A 6255-nucleotide genomic window follows, 5' to 3' on the forward strand; every position below is an offset into this window, starting at 1 on the left:
GCGTGCGGAGGTGGGCGGGGGTGGGGGTGGGGGTGGGTCGAGGCGTTGCAGGGGTCCTGGGAGGCGGGACTTGGGAAAATTGGAGGCGGGCCCTGAAGGCGGGCTCTGGGGCAGATTTGGTGCCTGGGAGGCGGGGCCAGGGTCGGAAGGGGCGGGGCCAGGGCTTCGGTGGGGCGGAGTTAGGGTTTGGCGCCAGGTTCCGCCGGGCGAGGCAGCGAAGGCTCACAATCAGGCCAAGGGCCAGGTAACCATTCTCGCTGTTCCAGCGCCTTCTCGAGGGTCTTTTTTGGCAGGGGCCCTCTGGGCAGACGCGTCGTCCCTTGGGCTTAATCCTAGCCCTCCCCCGACCCCTCTGGGACTGCGCCCTCAAGCTCAGCCTCGGGTGCGGGGGTCTCCTCAGGTCTGTGGGCCGGTGGGCTCAGGCTTTCGCAGACTTTTCTCGCCTTGGTAAAAGGCACCGAGGCAAAGGTGTTGGTTGGCAAACTGCCGCGTACACGGGGGCAAGGAGAGACCGAAGAAAGCAGCAGGCCCCTCCAGGTTGGTAGGTGGCAGTTTTAATAAGTGAGGGAACTTACGAGGCATGTCGTGGGCACCGCAAGGTGAATAGATCGGTCGTCGGTGGTCCTAACCAGTCTTAACCAGCTTGAACTAGAGACAGCTGATTCCAAGTTCCTGGAAAACAACTTGGGCAAACATCTTATTGTTTAGGCTATATCTTATTGTTTAGGCTTAGAGAACCTGCCAGTCTTTTATAGCAAAAACTAAAGCGAGCTTGAGCGGTGAAGGCAGGCTACAGGTGTGATGGATTTAACAATGATTACCCTCGATTTCATTGACCTCTCAATGACGTCCTCCAACACAAGGTAGGAGCCCCTGATCCCCCAGCCCCAGACCCCAGTTAGGGTCTGTTTCTAACCCATAGAGTCTTTCGTTCACCAAATACTTATTAAGCACCAACTATGTGCCTGGCACTATCAGGCATTGAGGATGCAACAGTGAGAAGAACCAGGAGTGGTTCCTGCTCTCCAGGGGCTCAGGGTCTCGTGCGGGAAGTAGGTATTGAACTAATTATCACACAAACAAAGAAGTACAATGGCAATATGTACCGCGCTGGTGAGCACATGGGACTATGAGGGCTTAGAGTAGTAGCTTTGACTTTGCAGGGAAAGGAATCTGGAAGAAGAGTAAGAATGGTACAGAGGTGGGGATGGGGAAGAAAAGAAAAAAATTTACTTTCATTTGACCTTATTATGTCTTGAGTGAAAAGCAGAACAGTGAAAGGCACTGGTGCTGCCTCTGGAGTTTGAACTGTGTTCAAAGTCTAATACATTTACCTTCACAAATCTCTCATAAAACTCCATTTGGAAGTGTCTTGGGAGCTAATTTGTTAAATGTGCTTGCACAAGGTAGATGAGGGGGACAGATGAAATCTTATTATCCCTTTCAGATGAGAAACACTTGAGCCTTGCTCAGCTATGAGAACGAGAGAGGAGAATTAATTCTAGTTGAATGCATTTATTCTCTTATATCTGTTCTTCTTCCACCAGAACCACGTGAGCACAGCATCTGACACAAAAATTGTTTTATTCCATCAACACTTGATTTAAGTAAAGAGGGTGGACTGTGGTTATTGCTGTGTTTTTACACGGAATTAAAGGTTTCTGGGTCTGAGATGTTGCATAAATCCTTTGAGTCACAGCGTCCTGGGGTAGAAACACCTGACGTATGATATGGTTGCATCTTGTCCTGAAGGAACAATGTCAGAGCTTGGTCAGGCGTACTGGTTCACCTGTGCTGTTTTGATCAGCTTTCTGCCTGCAGTAGACAGTGAACACCAAGAGGAATGGCTCAGTTAAACTCATAAATACCACACTTTCTATTAACACACATAATAGCTATTAATTACCTTTCCTCTGAGGAGCAAAAGGGCATGCACAGTTAACACCAGAGTAAGTGATACTGTATGATGTTATACTAAGATATTAATAAATCTAGGCTGGTCCAGCCTTCCTGATGCCATAGATGGCTAGCAGATTGGGGAAGAACCCTGAGTGGGCCACACCACTGACCCGCACACAGAAGATACCTTTATCTTTGTGTGTGGGCTCTTGGTGTGGGGACAAAGATCATAAGGTAATACATCTCAGATCTGAACTTGGAAGGATCAAGGCACTGAAGGGATTTGTAATGTCCCATGGACCCCACAGGTGTGGTGTGTTCAGGTGTAAGTGAAGTTTAGGACTGCTGTTTAACATAAAAAGTGAAAATTCCAGGTGGTGTTGATGTTTAAAGAAGCATTAGGGTATATCCAATCAGTCCTGTCAGTGGCAGAGGAGATGTGTATGTGCACATGTTATAGTAAAGGTTCACCCTTTGGGTTTGAGGCTTTCTTTAATGATGATGATAAAAAGCTAATGCATTTTAACTGTATGGAATGGTTGCCTTCTAGAAATTATGCTGTGGGACTGGCCATTCAATCAGTACCTTGAGGTTTTTCCTTTATCTCTCCTATGGCTAATGGTTTCTGTAGAAAAAGACCAACTGATTTCTTTCTAAAATGTTGCTTCAGGGTGTAGAGACCTTTATAGGTCATGTTTCAACTTATAGGAAAATTTTATAGTTCAAATATAAATTACGTTAAATGTGGGCTTTGTAATGGAGTTAAGGTTAAGTAAAGTTCTGACTTTCCTTAGGCTGTTTACAGTGTTCAGGAGGCCCCCGTGCTGTTGAGTCAGGGACTCTTTGAACGTAGAGGAATGGTCAGGATTGGGTGTAATAAGGGTTGCGGGAGGCTCAATCTCCTGATATAACTATGGAAATGTAGAAAGAGGTGCAACAGGTCCATAGAATGCTTTGGTTGGTGGCAGGACCAGTGTTATGGGTTGAATTGTGTTCCCCCAAAAGGATATGTTGGAAGTCCTGACCCCGGGTACATAGGAGTGTGACCTTATTTGGAAATAAGGTCTCTGTAGGTATTATTAAGATGGGAGGAGGTCATACTGGAATACAGGGGGCCGTAAATCCCATGACTGGTGTCCTTATAAGAGGAGAGAACACCATGCGAAGACAGAGACACAGGGAGAAGTTGGCCGTGTGACGGTGGAGGCAGAGATTGTGTCTACAAGCCAAGGAATGCTGAGGATCGCTGGCAACCACCAGAAGCTAGGAGAAGCAAGGAAGGATTCTCCCCTACAGATTTCAGAGGGATCATGTGGATACCTTGATCTCAGACTTCTAGCCTCCAGTTCTGTGAAACAACAAATTTCTGTTGTTATAAGCCACGCAGTGTGTGTTATTTTGTTACAGCAGCCCTGGTAAACGCATGCAACCGGAACATAATTTTTGGGGCCCACTGCAAAATGAAAATGGGGCCTTTGTTAAAAAAATCAAGATTTTCGAGATCAGACCAAGCTGGGGGCTGTTCTGAGTCCTGGGCCCTGTACGACTGTCCAGGATGCAAGCCCACGAGGATATCCCTGGTTACTGGGTTGTCAAAGTGCTGGACCCCTAGGCACTCAGGAAGTGGTTGAAATGGATTATTACTATGTGCACTGATCAACCACAGAAGACCCGCAGAGACTACTCACTTCTTTTCCAACCAAAGGCCGTGAGTGTCACACCAGCAACAAACAGAACCACAAGAACTGCGACAATCCCGAGACCAATCGCTGTGTTTTGGAGAGCAGATGCCCTCTGCCTGTCCGCTCCTGTTAATAAAAAATCAGGTGGTTTTAAATGATCTGATTAAGAGGCTGCTCCTGGGTCCTTGGGAAGTTTCCCATCGAGGTGCTAGTGAATATTAATTATGGAAACAAAATGTACATTTAACCTAAGAAAGTGCTCACTGTAGAGAAATCTCTTCGGGCAAGTAGTTGAAAGCCGATTTACTAAACAACCTCTTCGCCAAATGACCCATTTGCCTAGTGACCACTTTGCCAAAAGCCAATTCGCTGAAAATCAGTTGGTGGGATGTCCTGCTTATCAGTAACTGGTGGTCAAACACACCTTACCTCAGGCTCCCAGGACTATGGGACAGGCAGTAGGGGCCAAAGAGTTGTAGCAAAACTCTAAAACTTAAAAAAAAAATTTCTCATAACTAAGAGAATTGGCATTCATTCACTTAGTTTTCTGCAAAACAGCCTGCTTCCAGTAAATTCACAAGAAGATTGTGGGCAGTGGCTTGGAAGGAAGGAAAATGGTGTAGGAAGCTGTTCTTTGTACTCCATTTCAATTAAGTGTGGTTGCTCTAAGCATTTGATAAATCATCCGGCAGTGTTCTAAGTCTCTCCCCGCAGAAGAAAAGCTGGCCAGTGTTTGTAAACAAATGAATTCCCAGAGATGCCTCCTTTCTTCCTTTATGTCACCCAGATTTAGGATTTTGAAGTCTTCAGAATTCGCAACCTCATTTACAGGAACCCCTGCCCCTCTCTTTAGCCATGAGTAGAGTGCTAAGGCTTCGTTCCTCCCCTGTGAGCAGCTTTCCTCCAGGCACCCGCATGCACAGAGTTGCTGAAGGAAGGCTGCTATTCAGAATCTACAAGGGGCATCTGGGGGCAGACTACAAATGCTTGCCGAGGCTCAGAAGGATTATCGCCTGACTTCCTCTGTGGAGAGCCTTCCTTTTTGCCCCAAAGGCACTATATAAAATGTCACCAACACAGCGAGGGATTTCCTACTTCTGCTACCTGTTCAGAGCTGCTGCTGATAATCTTGTGCTGGGGGCACTGAAGCTGCCAGGAAACAGGATTATTCTGCTTGACTTTTCCCCCATTCAGGAAACCCCCTTTTGAATCTTTTCTGTCTCAGGACACACTACCAATCTCTTAGTGGTGGCTTTTTTATCTTACCTGGCTGCTGGTCATAAGCGTCTATAAGCATTTCCTGGGTGACTGCCAGGGAGCCGTTGTGGGGCACAGGGGTAACCCCCAGGAGCTTACACATGAGGGGGTAGATGTGGATGCTGTCAAAAGGCTCAGCCAGGTGATTCTTCTTGAGATCTGGCCCAAAAGCTCTGAATATGATCTTCATGTCCATGTAGACATTATCAAAGCCATGATCTCCTTTGCTGAAATATAATTTGCTAAAAAATAATAATAACAAAAGAGCCATTTTAGATTCCAGTCCCCTGAAAGAAAACTGCCCTTTAGTTAATGTCATGCTTGTTGGATCCAGGAAATCTTTGAAAACTTAAATGACAAGGAAGGACACTGCTGTCTGCAGTGGCAGAGAGAGGAAGGAATGGAAGATCTTTAAGGAAGAGAATAAAGAAAAACATACCCATTAGAAACAGCATTAAGATAGTAATACTGACAGTTATAATAGGCTTAAACATAGAGGGCTTACTGTGTACTGTGAATTGTTCTGAATGCTTTATAAAGTGAGGGCACTATCATTATCATCCCCATTTTACAGATGAGGAAACTGCCCTGAGTCATGTAGTAGCCAGTGTTGGAGCAGGTTTCTGAACCCAGACTGGTTCTAGAGCCAGGTATGTTTCTTAAGGCACAAAAGTGCATCTATCTATCTATATCATTTTGGGGTCGGGGAGAGGATTAGAGAGGAGGGAGTAAGGACTGTAGGTAATTGCTTAGTGAATGCTGGGTAGGTTTTTGTCTGTCCTCCTTTTCAAATGACTAGGTAACATCAGTCACAGCACAGCACTGTTTATATTTTCTTAGGACCAACATATATTCTGGCATGTAAGACATGTGATGCTCTGTATATTGAAAAGTTGGTCTCCTAGTTGGCTTGTTCAATATGGAAAGCGCTTGTCTGTTCAGCTTAGGCTCCCTCACCTGTCTAAACAAACTGGTCCAACGGCCTTTGAGGCCATGGAGCAGCCTGTTAAGAACTGTTAAGTGCCCCCCAGTGATGGCCTCATGTGCTTTGCAAGCTCCTCAGTCCTGAAGTGAGAAGAGTCACGCCCATCAAGGCAGGCAGGTGGGTGGGAATCTGAGAAGTGGATTTAACGAGAGCATTGAGACCCAAAGGATTTTCTGTCTAATGGTCAGTTTTCTGGAAGATTAAACTCATCACAGCATCCTGTTCCTCAGACTAAATGGTTGGTCACTCTGGGAATATGACTGTTTGATTAAATGTCTTAACGTCCCTCTCAACCTGTTACATCATGAACCAGGTTTAAAAAGAGGCCAGTGGCTATGGAATCTTTTCTTGGCAAGGCCTTAGCTCCAGGCCACTTGAAGGATTACAAAATACCAATAAAGTGTTGCATTTTACTGTGAATGTTTCCACTAA

Source organism: Eubalaena glacialis, chromosome 13 (genome assembly GCF_028564815.1).
Source record: "Eubalaena glacialis isolate mEubGla1 chromosome 13, mEubGla1.1.hap2.+ XY, whole genome shotgun sequence".
In the NCBI taxonomy this organism is placed as follows: Eukaryota; Metazoa; Chordata; class Mammalia; order Artiodactyla; family Balaenidae; genus Eubalaena; species Eubalaena glacialis.